General features: G+C 40.8%; 1 long non-coding RNA gene across 1 annotated transcript in view; it reads left to right on the top strand.

Moving 5' to 3' along the window:
* Nucleotides 1-14213, top strand: part of LOC310642464 — a 127257-nt gene that overhangs the window by 17592 nt on the left and 95452 nt on the right. Inside the window, exon 4 of the long non-coding RNA XR_014492909.1 lies at nt 4016-4977. This is a non-coding gene — a long non-coding RNA (uncharacterized lncRNA). The remainder of the gene's footprint in view (nt 1-4015; nt 4978-14213) is intronic.

Here is a 14213-nt window from a genome sequence, read left to right as displayed (position 1 = left end):
GAGAAGAGTTGTGTTACCAGCATATTAAGGATTGTTGATGTTTTCCCTCCAATCTTTACTTCAATTTTTAATTCTTCAAGTTCCAGATTCCTCACGATCACTTTGGTATACATATTGAATCAGAAAGGTGAAAGAGTGCTCTCTTGTGAAACTCATTTTTCTAGCATGAACCAATCAGTGTCTCCATATGGTGTTTGTACAGTGGCTTCCTGATTCGTGGCAGCATGACTACATGTTGACCAGATGTGTTGGCTCCTCTGGCTTCTAGGACTTTCCGTAACTTGTCATTATCAATACAATCAAAGACTTTCTGGTAGCCATTAAAGCAGATGTAGTTTTTTTATATATATATTCTTGAGATTTTTCCATGATCCAGCATAAATTTGCAATATGGTCACCAGTGCCATGACTTCATTCTGAAGCCAGCTTGATCATCTGGTACTTCCTTTTTGATGACTGGTGCGAGATCTTAAGGAGAATCTAGAACAGAACAGAACAGAACAGAATAGAATAGAATAGAATAGAATAGAATAGAATAGAATAGAATAGAATAGAATAGAATAGAATAGAATAGAATAGAATAGAAGAATAGAACAGAACAGAACAGAATAGAATAGGAAATATGGAATGAATAGAATAGAATAGAAAATATGGAATGAATAGAATAGAATAGAATAGAATAGAATAGAATAGAATAGAATAGAATAGAATAGAAAATATGGAATGAATAGAATAGAAAATATGGAATGAATAGAATAGAATAGAAAATATGGAATGAATAGAATAGAATAGAACCTTGGAGGTCTTCTAGTCCAGCCCCCCCCCTTCCACTCAAGCAGGAGAACTATACCATCACAGACAAGTAACTTCCATTCTCTTCTTAAAAACCTCCAGTGATGGAGCACCCACAATTTCTGAAGGCAAAGCTGTTCCACTGGTTCATTGTCCTCAGTGTTAGGAAGTTTCTCCTCAGTTCCAGGTTGCTTCTCTCTTTGATCAGTTTCCAACCGTTGTTTCTCATCCTTCCCTCTGGTGCTTTGGTGAACATCCTGACCCTCTCTGCCTCGTGGCAGCCTCTCAAAAACTGGAACGCTGCTATCACGTCTCCCCTATTTCTTCTTTTCTTTTCTTTTTTCTTTTCTTTCTAGGATGAGGAATGAGGACAATTTTGTGGTAATTGGAACAATCCTTTTTAGGAGTCACCCTTTTTAGCAATAGAATGAAAACACTATTCATTTCCAATCCCGTGACCCTATGCTCATTTCCCAAATTGTTCTGGAACAGGGCTGTGATGGTTGTGGTGATATGGCCTCAACAATTCTGTGAGGATGGTATCAACGTCTGGTCCCTTGTTATTCGTCAGTTGGCTCATTGCCCAGGTAACTTCCTGAAGGATGGCTGCTTCTATTTCTGCTTCCCTTTCCTCATCCCCCTGAGGAGGCTGGGCTGGCATACAAGATCTTCTTTGTATTCTCGCCATCTGTCCTTGACCAACTTGTTGGTCAGACAGTTCTTTCCCTTACTTGTGTGTGATGATGCTTTTATGAGCAGAAAATGGTTTTTTGGATCGTTTTGACTGGCACAAATGGATTCTTGGTGTGGCACTTCTTGCAGTGCTGTTCTAGCTGCTTACTAAAGGTAAAGGTTCCCCCGCACATGCGTGCTAGTCGTTTCCGACTCTAAGGGCCGGTGCTCATCTCCGTTTCAAAGCCAAAGAGCCAGCGCTTGTCCGAGGACGTCTCCGTGGTCATATGGCCGGCATGACTAGACGCCAAAGGCGCACGGAGCACTGTTACCTTCCCACCGTAGTGGTCCCTATTTTTCTACTTGCATTTTTACGTGCTTTAGAACTGCTAGGTTGGCAGAAGCTGGGACAAGTAACAGGCGCTCACTCTGCTACACGGCACTCGGGATTCGACCCGCCAAACTGCCGACCTTCTGATCGACAAGCTCAGCGTCCTAACCCACTGAGCCACCGCGTCCCTTAGCTGCTTACTACCTTAGTCCCAATGTACTAATACATTAGTCCTAGTACTTCATTGTTCTCCTTACTGTTCTCTCGAAATCTGCATTCTGTCTTCTTCCTTCCTCCCATTTGCTTGCTGCATTGGCTGCTTTTCTTCACTCAGCTATTCTGATAGTTTCATCTGGGAGTTGCTAGCTTTCCCCCCCCTCTGGCTGCTTGTATGGTGTGTGTTCAACTGCTGTTTTAATGATAGTTGATTGGATTTGTTGCCACAGTACGTTGTTGCCACAGTACGTTGGGCATCTACCCAGCAGTATCCAGCAGTTCAAACTCATTTTTCATCTCAATTTGCAAATGTGGGAGGGACAGTGGCGTAGCGTGGGGGGTGCAGGGGGGGCCGGCCGCACCGGGCGCAACATTGGGGGGGGCGCGCTCGCACTGAGCTGCTCGGTAGCCACTGAGGCTCTGTGTCATTTCTGTCCGCGCACGCGGGCCCAACCAGGAGAGGCCCCCTGCTGCAGAGGCCCTCCCCCTCTCCCGGCCCCCTCCCCCTCCCGTGTCTCCTTCATCCGCTCCGGGAGAGCGAGCCAGAAAGGGTAGTGGACGGACGGACGGGCGTGCAGGAGGGCGGCGGCAGGGTGACTTTGGATTCCAGTTCCGCGAAGGAAGAAACTGGGGTCCCTTCTTTCTCAACGCACCGGACTGCTCCAGAATAAGAGCCTTCCTTAAAAGTCGCCCGGTTCGGCTCCGTGATAGCCGGCGATGGAAAATATCTGGTCCAAACCCAAAACCCGAAGTCAACAAGTGCACGCGGTCTCACGCCTGCGCTTCCTGCTTGGAGAGCGCCGCGGGACTCTGCGCGGAAGTCTACGCCGCTGCGGGGCGCGTCTTTTCAGCAGTGCCATGACGTCACCGCCCGCCCGCCCCTCTATTTCCGCTTCCGGTTGCCTTGCCCCGCCCCGGGTGCTGACAACCCACGCTACGCCACTGGGGAGGGATTTTGGTGATGTCAAACTTCTCTGGTGGTGCTGTCTTTTTCTGATGCTGCATAATTTGACTCTGATCTGATCTTACCAACAATTTATAATCTGAACTGCAGTCAGCACCTGGATATGTCTTGACAACTAGAACAGAACTAGACCATTGATGGCTGCACAGGATAGAGTCGATCTGATTGTGGTGCAGTTTATTTGGCGAGGTCCAAATATATAAGGGACACTTGTCCTGTTTGAACCAGGAATTCATGATTTGGAATTGATTTTCATGGCAAAATTGAACCAAACAAATGCCTGCTTCATTGTTCTCCCCAAGTCTAAAGCTGCCAGTGGTGCCTGTTTTTATTTGCCTGTCAACCTTTGCATTGCATACATACCCGATATATAAATAATGTCTTTTTCAGGCAGTTGCTTCAGAGCTTTGTCAGTGCTGGCATTGAAATCCTTTATTTCAAGCTCTGTTGCATTAATTGTTGGGGCATAGACTTGGACTCCTGAGATTTTGAGGTGCTTCCTTAACTAGGTTTCTTGATTGAATTTGATTTGGTTGTTCATTCAACTCGCTACGTCATAAACCATGTTTTTTTTAGAACTGTGCTGCACTGAATTAGTGTATTGAGACCAATTGACTCTCAGTGACTTAAGCTCACATGAGAGGCTGAATCAGATTATGACTTAAGTGCAATGTGTAAACCCAGCCATTGTACAGTATATATAGCATATGATGAAACTATCCAAAGGTTTGGAGAAATATAATAAAAGGAACATAATAATAGAATAGAATGGCTTTTTCTGACTGCTCTGCCCTCAACAACTTTTGCTTCAACTTTTCATCAGGTCTGTGTCTTCTGATAATTTGATGGTTTTAGAATTTAAAACCTGCTTTAGCCATTGTAGCATTTGAAAAAAATAGCTTGCAGTGATCAGTGAGAATTATTTTTCAAAGCGGTCTGTAAATAGATCTTCAAAACCCAGATGATATAATATTTTGTCTTTATGTACCAGTGAGATGTTTTTGTCCCTTTGTATTTAATTATGTTTCTCTCCTTTTCAGCTTCGGGAATGGATCAGTTCAGTTTTTTTCTCCTTCCAACTCACGGTGTCATCCTGAACAAAGCATTGTCAACTCACACTGAGGAAAAGATTTCGCCCAGGAAATAGCTATGTTGTAGTTTCTTAGGCAACTACCTACAAAAAAATCATTTTCAAAAGACAGAAGGCTGTTATAAAAGGCAACACATTGTACAGAATTACTTCGTTGTTCTTCATATTTGTTTTGCTTCCTGTCAAAAACATGTTCATTTTTGGCACTTAAACTCCCAGTAAAATCCTTTAAAACTTTGGGAATCATTGATCATTGGCTGAAAAGTTGACTGGAATCTCACTGAATTACCAAGACTGAGTGATCTTGCAGGACCAAGGATACCTCCTAATCACCTTAATTCCTCCCCCAATTTCATTGGTGAACAGCCCTGAGATGAAAATGACCTCTAGTCCATAATTATAGATCCAGTATAATTTAAAAGTATTCCAACTGGGCATTTCTTTAATCTATCTTGTTGATTTTCTCCAATAACAGTGCCGTGAGTAGGAAATTCATTCTAGAATTCTACCACTTTTGCAATTCAGAAGTTTATCCTAATGACCAACTTTTGGCTACAACCTGAGTCCACTGTTTCTTTTCTGCAATAGTTACATATATTAAATCAGCCCATCAGTTATTTAATTTTTTTCCTCAGTCTTTTCCAAACTGAATGGATGGGTTCTTAGACTTACCTTTAAAAAAACGTGTTGTAGTTCAGGACTGCATATCACCATGTACTGCTGCTCACCCTGGAGATATATCCAGCTGTGTTGTTGCCTTTATATAAAAGAAGATATCACTGTCCAGTGGAACAAGTATCCTGTTTATAGTTTGAAGGATGCCACCATTTGGAGTATGAAAAAACAGAACTTTTAACTCAGAAGATAGAGATGAGAGCCATCAGTTTTGGTCACCTTGTAAACAAACTCACGGTAAGTCTTTAAAATATTTATCCTTAGAATTGCAAACTAGGAAGAAAAATTGTTTGGAAATACAGTAAGAAGTAAAAGATTTGAATAGCATACTTGAGAAAAGACGTATTTATGAAGAGCAGTTGTGTTTCTTTGAGTTTGCTGCCTAAATTGTATGCTGTTGGATTTATTATTCATTAAATTTATAAGGCTTCTTAACTCAGTCAGATTATAACACCTAGATTGCTTGATTTGTGCCTTCTACTACTGCTTCCCTCAATGTGATGCTTCCAGATAAATTGGCCCTGTTCTGCTTAGCATCCCCAGTTAGCATATCCAATAGAATTCATCATGCATACTGGGAATTCTGAAGTTACAGACCCAGCATAACTGGGGAAGGCCTTGATAAACAGTTCAATTTCAGTAGTGATGTACAGTGATACCTTAATACTCCTTGTTAATTGGTTCTGGGCAGTGCAATGAGTACCAAAAACAATTACCGGTAGTACCAAACAGATTTTTCCCATAAGGAATAATGCAGTGAGTCAAGAGTCAGCCGACACCGACATGTTCTATCTTGTGAATTGAGTACCAAACAAACGATGAGTACTGGGTCAAAATTTTCGCGCCGGAATGTGTTGAGTGCCAAATTTGATGAGTTTCAAAGCAGTTGAGTACGAAGGTACCACTGCATTTTTGCCTTATGCAAAGGCTGAAGGGCCAATGTTATCTTTACTCAATGCATTCACTCTCTTGAGGACAAAGACAACCGAACAGCATTCTTTTTAAACCTCTTCTACCAAAGTCAGAACTCCAAAATGAAGACAAATGTGTGTTTTCTTCTGAACTACTTAGATTTGCCAGAAGGGAATTCTGCCAAAACCGTTGTTGCTATTACACAATACTGCAGGAGTCACAAGAGAGAAAGCTGCTAATAATAAGGGTAGAAGGGAATTGGGCTGGGGTTAAACCCTGTTGCCAATCCTGATTTTATAAAGACCAGAACACCAGCTGAAGCTCCATAAGATGCTTTTTCTTGCTTTAGTGTCATTGCTTTGTGTTCAGGGCTAACTAGCTGGAATTTTTCTCCTGTCAAGTCAAACGCCGGAGGGTGTCAGCATTTTATGTAAGATTCAGATCAAATTTGGTATTTTGGGAATTGCCATCTGTGCTCTTTTTACGTAAGGAAGGTTTGCTGCCAAGATTTGTGTACAATCTTGTTAGGATTCAGCTGTGATGGTGGGGGGATTGTTTGAAAAATAATGATATGGCTATGTGATTGCAATATCTTAAGTGAATTGCTAGTGTGGCAGTGCCAAGTTTGCTATTGTTTGTATCCGTCTTCTCTTGTAGCACCTTCACCATTGCTCCTAATTTTTTTTGGGAGAATCTCAGAAAGCCGTAGAAAAAGAGCTGAGCTGGGTTTATACTGTAATGCAGGTAGTCCTCGACATACAGCACTTTGTTTAGTGACTGTTCAAAGTTACAACGGCACTGAAAAAAGAGACTGATGACCTTTTTTCACACTTATCACAGTTGGGGCATCCCCATGGTCATGCAATCAAAATTCAGACGCTTGGCAATTTCTATTTATGATGGTTGCAGGTCCCAGGGTCATGTGATCACCTTTTGCAACCTTCTAACAAGCAAAGTCATTGGGGAAGCCAGACTCACTTAATATCCGTGTTACAACCTTAACAACCGCAGTGATTCACTTAACAACTGTGGCAAGAAAGGTTGTAAAATGGGGCATGGCTCACCTAACAATTGTCTCATCACAACAGAAATTCTGGACTCAGTTGTGCTCATAAATCGAGCACTACCTGTACTTCTTCAGAGGCTCTTACCTGCATGCCCTGAGTTTATTATTCATTATTTAGATTTATATACCGCCCTTTCCCGAAAGATTCAGAGATGAGGTGAAAGATCTTTTCATGGCTGTACTTGATTGGAATATCTATATAAGAATTTAAGACAAGCCATGCTGGATTAGAGATAGGCTTGATTTAAGATTAATGTGAGCTTTGCCTCACCTCTGGCTCTCTATGTATGGAGATATATCCTGAACCTATTGTCAAAAGTTAGCAATGGTTTGAAGTTAAAAAATTAGCTAGTCCTTTTAACTTCAAACCATTCCTAACTTCACCGTTCATGAATTTGTCCCTCTTTTGACTAATTAAAGTTAATTATTATGGCTATACGTTTAGCCATCTGGCATCTTCTGTGCTATGTTTTAAGTGCCAGCTTCAGATACTTTATTTTGTTTGAAAAGGGAGCCTTGTTGGTAGATTATTTTGACTTTGTTCTTTGAGAATTGTTATGAGAGTATAATTAGTCCTCTTGTACATTGGTGCTTTCATTATTTTTGTTCTACTCTTTCTTGATTTTTTAAAAATCTGGTAAACTAAATTCTGTTCATTATTGCATGTCACCTGAGGGAGGGGAAACTAATCAAATTCAAATAGTTGAATAGATCATTAAAAGCAAAATAAATACAATTTTATGACTCTTGTTTCTAAGCCCCTTCTATATGCATTGTCTTGCATCCAGAGAAAGGTCTATTATTCTCTCACAGTTGTTTGAGAATTAGCTGACGGAATTCAGTGGTTCTTACTTTTGAGTAGAATTACATTGTGCTTGGATCCATTTCAATTAATGCAGCACCATTTTTAATCCCACTCTTCCTTGCAAGAATAAAATAATGTGAAACTATAAGCACTGGAAGCAGAATAAATTATGGAGAACATGCAAATGTAAATCTACATTTATAGAATGTCTTGCCAGGGAAATTGGCAAAGAAACATCCTTACTTACCTTCCATTGACTGGTGAAAAACCACTTAGTTTTCTCACCATTTGGCTGTTTGCCATGTTATTGCTCATAAACGTTTATTTAATGCAGTTTTCTATGGATTTTTTAAATGCACTGTTTTATTTGGGGGGAAGGAAGGGTTTTTTAAGAGGTATGGAAGCACTGATTTATTTCTCTTGTGTAGAAACTTGGCTGATACCTCAATGCAACATAAAAACATTGAATAATTATTCTGATGTGCAGGCAGGCCAGGCCATCCAAGTTTATAGAGGATGCTATGCAAATACGTTTGTGCAATTAGTTGTTCTTGTTCTACACTACACTACACTTCAACTGATGTCAGTTTTCCATTTGAGCTGAATTTCTGGCACATGGTGAAAAGCTGTAAAAAAGAGAGATAGTATTAAAAAAATCAAATGGCACAGTGTGGTAAAAGCTCATATTCACTCTGCCCTTTAATTGGCACCTTTGGTTTAACTGTAAGTGATTAGTTGCTAAATTATTTATAAGCAAGTTTCTGACTTAGATTAAAAAATTTTTTATATAAAAAAACAATGCTGGGCCCCTTTAAGAAGGAAGAAAATATGTGTTTCAATGTGTCATATATATAATTTATGCTCTTTGGTTTATCGTAGCAGCAAGTGAGTGGGTGGTTAGGGGAAACATATCTTTGTAGGAAGGGAGCTGTTAAATCATTCGGCTGGTTTAATGATTCAGCCTCTTGGCGACTTGTTGAAAGTGTTCTGTGCGCTCGTTTCAACTTACAAGAAATCAATACCATATGCATGAGTAAACCATCTTGACACAAGAGGATGTTTAAGATATAGTTCTGTGTACTTTCCTTCTTGAACAGAAGCAGGCCTAACTTTCTGGAAAAGGAAACACATGTCATCACAGCTGCCTTACTCGCTCTTTTCTTCTGTTGTATTCAGACTGAGAGCCAGGGTGGCCTATTGAATAGAGCAGGATTGAGACATGAACCCTCCAGATGTAGCTGGACTACACAGTTCCAGAGCAACCTCAGCTCTGGTCAAGGATGAAGGATGTTGAATCTCAGCAACATCTGGAACTTTGCCCGTTTCTCCCACCCTCCCTTCTTCCTAGAAAAAGAGCTTTGGATTAAAGGGGATTTAGTTCTCAAGAATGGTTGAGAAAATACCGATATTTTCTGAATGTGTAACTTCAAATGGCTGGCTAGGACCTAATTTGTTGAATTGCTGTTGTGACTAGGCAGAGGTGGAAAGAGTCACCTTTCTATGGAAGATTCCTGGTGGAGTCCTTAGGTTCACCATTTTTAAAAAAGTTAGTGGGTGATGAGAAAGAGGATTTTCTGCCAGAAAAACCGGTGAAGCCAGCAGCTAGTTAGCACTGACTCGACTTCTGCATGTTAGCTAGGACTTCTAGTCCATATTTGAAGAGCAGCAAGGTGCATAAAGTGACACAAATAATACTATAGATAGTATTCAATCAATCGTCGTAACATAAACGTTGCTCTCCCAGGCAATTATCTATTCAGATTTTTTCCCCTATACAGGTAGTCCTCACTTGCTGACCACAACTGGTCCCGTAATTCCATCACTAAGTGGTGAAATGTCATATGACTGCACTGACTTCAATGTCAGTTTGATTGTTAAACAAATCATTGGAGGTTGTTAAGTGAGACATCATGTGATGATGAACTCTTGACTTCCTGTTGGCTTCCCCACTGACTTTTATTTTTGGTTAACTCTTCCATATCTATGAACAAGTTTTAGTTCTTGAAAAATCTTCATAATGAAACTAAATCCAAATTGGCCTGTATTTACAGCCATTTGCAGTGTCTTGTAGTCATGTGATTACAATGTATGACATTTTTACTGAAAACCAGTGTTTACTTCTAGTTTCTGGCAAAAACTACCCATAATGAACAATCGATTCATTTAATGACTGTGCCATTCACTTAATGACTGCCACAAAAATAGGTAAAATAGGGGCAGTCACACCATGAGTTTTTTTTTACAACCATCTCAGTTTACAACTGTAATTACCAGGCTTAATAATGGTCATACAGGGAAAGACTATCTGTATAGGAGGCTATCATTGGAACATAAAAACTGCTGGGTTGGATCAGTGACTGATCTAGTCTGCAATTCTTTGAGCATGTGCTAATTATTCATAAGTAAAATATCTACCTTGCAACCATAAGTTAAATATCTACCTTACATGGCAAACAATAGCTAGGTGTGACTTGTTACGTCCTCCCTTGGATTTTAAATCAAAGCATTGGGATATCTAAATCTCCCAGGATGCTAGTTTTTGAGTCAAGCTTCATTCCTGGTAAACTTAACAGACCTGCCTTTATAATAAAATGCCCTTGGGCTGCCTTCTGGGATATCTTTATTATTTCCAAATTTGGCTTACAGCCTTGGATTTCCTGGTGGTCTCCTAGCGAATTACTAACCAGTGCTGCTTAGCCTTATGAGATTAATTGAGGGTGACCCAACATAGATAAAGGAATGGTTCCATTTTGTAGATGTGGGTTTATATCTGGAGGGCTAAACAGGAATTGATTCTTCCTGTTGTGGTTTGCATGACATGTTGGACTACGTTAAGAAAATCTAATCAAATCAAGCCCTGATAAGATGGCTGTCCCATAACCTGGACCATAATTTAGATTGAGATAACATGCTCAGCCAACTATAGCGTGATGTATGGGGCTTGTGTGGACATGGTCTCTATCATACAGTAGCCAAGTGTGTCTGTGGAAACTCTCACATTGAAATGGCTAAAAAGGTAAAGATAAAGGTTCCCCTGCACATGCGTGCTAGTCGTTTCCGACTCTAGGGGCCAGTGCTCATCTCCGTTTCAAAGCGGAAGAGCCAGCGCTTGTCCGAGGACGTCTCTGTGGGCATGTGGCTGGCATGACTAGACGCCAAAGGTGCACGGAACGCTGTTACCTTCCCACCGTAGCGGTCCCTATTTTTCTACTTGCATTTTTTACATGCTTTCAAACTGCTAGGTTGGCGGAAGCTAGGACGAGTAACAGGCGCTCACTCTGTTACGCAGCACTCGGGATTCGACCCGCCAAACTGCCGACCTTCTGATCGACAAGCTCAGCGTCCTAACCCACTGAGCCACCGCGTCCCTTTGAAATGGCTAGAAGAACATTGTTTTCATGTTCCTCAACTCCTGGTATTCAGACACATTATTAGAAAAGGGTTCCTCACATTCAGGAGCGGTTTGGCAGTAGAACAAAAGACTCAAGAGAGTTGGGTCTCCATTTCATTCAATATGTTCCAGAAACTTCTAGACAGTATTGCATCAGAAATGCCTACACTGAGCAGGAGTTTGGACTCCATAGATTCAAGGGCCTTTCCCAGAGAATCTATGTTTCCAGGAGGTAATGTCTGAATTGTGTTACAACTTTTCCTCCTGAAATCAAGTTTCATTTGTCTCTGAATATGTAAACCGAAATGAGCAAAGGTCTTTTCTTTTTGGGCCAAGACCTGCAATAATGGACTTAAATTACAGAAAAGCAGATTTTGATTGAATGTTAGGAGGTGATTGAATGTTAGGAGAGGTAGAGGACAGGAAGGCCTGGAGGAAGGTTGTCCATGGGGTTGCGATGGGTCGGACATGACTTTGCAGCTAACAACAAGCCACTCCTGTGCTGGAATCATTCAAGCAGAGGCTGAATAGCCATCTGTTCAGACATGCTTTCATTTGAATAGAGCAGGCATGTCAAACTGCTGACCGGCGGGTCGGATGCGTCACGCGGAAACCACACCCACCGCATTGCCGGCAATGGGGAAAAAGTCGCAATACATCGCACGGCGTCACATGACGAGTTTGACACGCCTGGAATACAGCCTGTACTTTGTGACTCAGTGAAGGATTGGTATGTGTTGCCTACAGAAAGCAATAACCATCTGTCCACAGGTCGTCCTCATTTAGCAACTGCCTCTTTTAGTGACTATTCATCATTATGACGGATCAGTAAAACCATGAAAAGCTGAGATAATATTTTAAGTCTGGTTAAGGACTTAGTGACTGTGAGTCGGCTTAGCCTAGTGGTTCGTTCACAATCCAAGCTTAGTGACCTCTTTGCTTAACGACCAAGTTGCTGGTCATAATTGTGGGTTGCTAAATGTTGACTACTACCTGTAATAGTCAATAATAGTAGTATCTCCAACAAGTTCGTTGCTGTCCAAATTGGTGGATAGGTGATGACATTTTTATGATAGCAAATTCCACAGCTGAATTATGTATATCTGACTTAAGTTACATTCTCTTCAGCTTCCCTTAATAGCCACAGCTTGTGAACTTTCCAACACTTTTTCTTCAGGATACTGAAAACAGAATCCTAGTAGATCAATTAAGTAGGTCTCGTTCTCCACCTCTTTTTTTTGCTTTCTACCTGCACTTCATAATGCCTGGTGCTCTTCTTATCCCCCCCACCCCCCACCCCCAATCATTTCTGGCTCAAAGGCTGCTTTGGCAAGATATTAGAATAATAATGGATCGTTTTGGAAAATGTTCCTGCTGTGTCATGGTACATTCCGAGAAGAAAGGCAACAGTGATTTATATTTCGCCATAAAAAAAAAATAAGGATGCTTCAATTGCTCTCAGTGATGGATTTTCTTTTGATTAAGAGAACATGTACTTGTTTTGACTAGGATTTTGTTTGGGGTGGGGTTTTTAAAAAAATCATTATCAAGGACTAGTAAATGAATATGACTCAGTATTCTTCCTGACAGTTAGAACAATTAACCGGTGGAACAACAACCTGCCTCCAGAAGCGGTGAATGCTCCAACACTGGAAGTTTTTAAGAAGAGACTGGACAGCCATTTGTCTGAAATGGTATAGGGTTTCCTGCCTGAGCAGGGGGTTGGACTAGATGACCTCCAAGGTCCCTTCCAACTACTTCTTCTTCTTCTTCTTCTTCTTCTTCTTCTTCTTCTTCTTCTTCTTCTTCTTCTTCTTCTTCTTCTTCTTCTTCTTCTTCTTATTATTATTATTATTATTATTATTATTATTATTATTATTATTCTCTTTAAAGCTTATCATTTCTCAGTACGAAAGAGATCTGATAGAAACCATTGTTGTGTTTTCTTTTCCAAGTTGCTGCTCAGGCAGACTTTTTTCGATCCGTATTTCTGGGCTAGGTCTTATCCTACGGTACCATGCAGCCTGTGATCCGAGTTGCTCGACCCAAGTCTTATACAGCAAAAGTGAAATTGATCTGTTAAATCTCAGTGTTGTCTGGTCTTCTTCCACAAATTACTGTTCAAGTGCCCTCCTACTCCCTCTTGATTTGAAAGTAGCTTACCATTTCTATTTCCAGCAGAGGCTTTTTATATGACCAAGAACTGTACTTTACTCAGAGATTCTATCCAAGTTGATCTAGCGTGTAGAATAGCCTGCTGTGAATGTCAGCGTTAGTGGTTTACACCCTCACAATCTTTGTTGGTAACAGTAGTAAAGGTTTCCTTAAATTAATTTGTACTTTTGGAGACCACAAGAGCAACAATATGGAAGCGGTTAGCCATTCCTTTCTTTAAAGTTTTTTTTTTTAAAACTTTCCAGGCTATAGTACTGTACAGCCCTGGTATTTCCTGGTGACCTATCCAAATATTAAACCAAGTTCATCTCCGCATACTTTTTCAGCCAGCCACCTGGATAATAGCATTAGTATTGAGCTGAAAAACCTTGACCCTACACTCTCAATACCTGCTCTTCATTTATGAGAGTTAACTTTTCTGCCCTAGGTAAAGCAAGTCATACTTTTTTTTTAAATGTGGAAGGGAGGGTTTTTGTGTGCCAAGAAACACAAATAGATCAGGAGATTTAAAAACAAAAAGCCCAACATTGCTTTTATGTACTTACTCTTGTTGGTGTCTTTTTGGATACAAGAATCTTTCCTAGTCCTTCTGTTGCGAAATCACTTGGCATAAGAAACAAAGTAAGATTATTTTACACAAAGGGACATAGCCTGTTTTGCCTTTTCTGATCAGTATCAAATGGGTTCTTGACCCCATCTAGGGACTGCATTTTCTGTTCCCATAAAAATATTTTCTTATTCACTTGATTTATGCAGGAAATGGGTTCATATAGATATCAGTTAGCACCAACTAATGACATAGGTAGTGGCAGATTTTATTTTCCTAGGCTCCAAGATCACTGCAGATGGGGACTGTAGCCAAGAAATTAAAAGACGCTTGCTCCTGGGGAGGAAAGCCATGGCAAATCTAGACAGCACACTAAAAAGCAGAGACATCACCCTGTCAACAAAAGTGCGTATAGTCAAGACTATGGTCTTCCCAGTTGCAATGTATGACAGTGAAAGTTGGACCATAAGAAAGGCTGAGCGCCAAAGAGTTGAGGCCTTTGAACTCTGGTGCTGGAGAAGACTCCTGTGAGTCCCTCGGACTGCAAGGCGATCAAACCGGTCGGTTATAGAGGAGA

The sequence above is a fragment of the Vipera ursinii genome (assembly GCF_947247035.1).
Source record: "Vipera ursinii genome assembly, chromosome: 6".
Lineage (NCBI taxonomy): Eukaryota > Metazoa > Chordata > Lepidosauria > Squamata > Viperidae > Vipera > Vipera ursinii.
The sequence above is the reverse complement of the archived record's forward strand: the minus strand, read 5'-3'. Positions and strand labels throughout refer to the sequence as shown.